General features: G+C 26.4%; 1 protein-coding gene across 1 annotated transcript in view; it reads left to right on the forward strand.

The window, feature by feature from the left end:
- Nucleotides 1-227, forward strand: part of LOC119585197 (transmembrane protein 211-like) — a gene marked incomplete in the record, with an annotated part of 80,762 nt that overhangs the window by 43,910 nt on the left and 36,625 nt on the right.

Consider the following 227-nt stretch of genomic DNA (forward strand, 5'->3'; position numbering starts at 1 on the left):
AATTTATGCTTAGTACACTTACTCACTATTGAATAAGTTTGTCCATAATGTTATTAATCATCATTGTTTTCATTGTTTGGCGATTAGTACTATTTATTCGCTGTTTGTTTTTATTAATGTAGCTATTCTTGTGTTTGCCATAATGGTTACCTTTGGGTTATTATGATTGTAATCCTGATGTTTAATTTTTTTCAGATTTTATTCTTATATTTTTTGTCACAGTCAAT

Source organism: Penaeus monodon, chromosome 19, assembly GCF_015228065.2.
Source record: "Penaeus monodon isolate SGIC_2016 chromosome 19, NSTDA_Pmon_1, whole genome shotgun sequence".
Lineage (NCBI taxonomy): Eukaryota > Metazoa > Arthropoda > Malacostraca > Decapoda > Penaeidae > Penaeus > Penaeus monodon.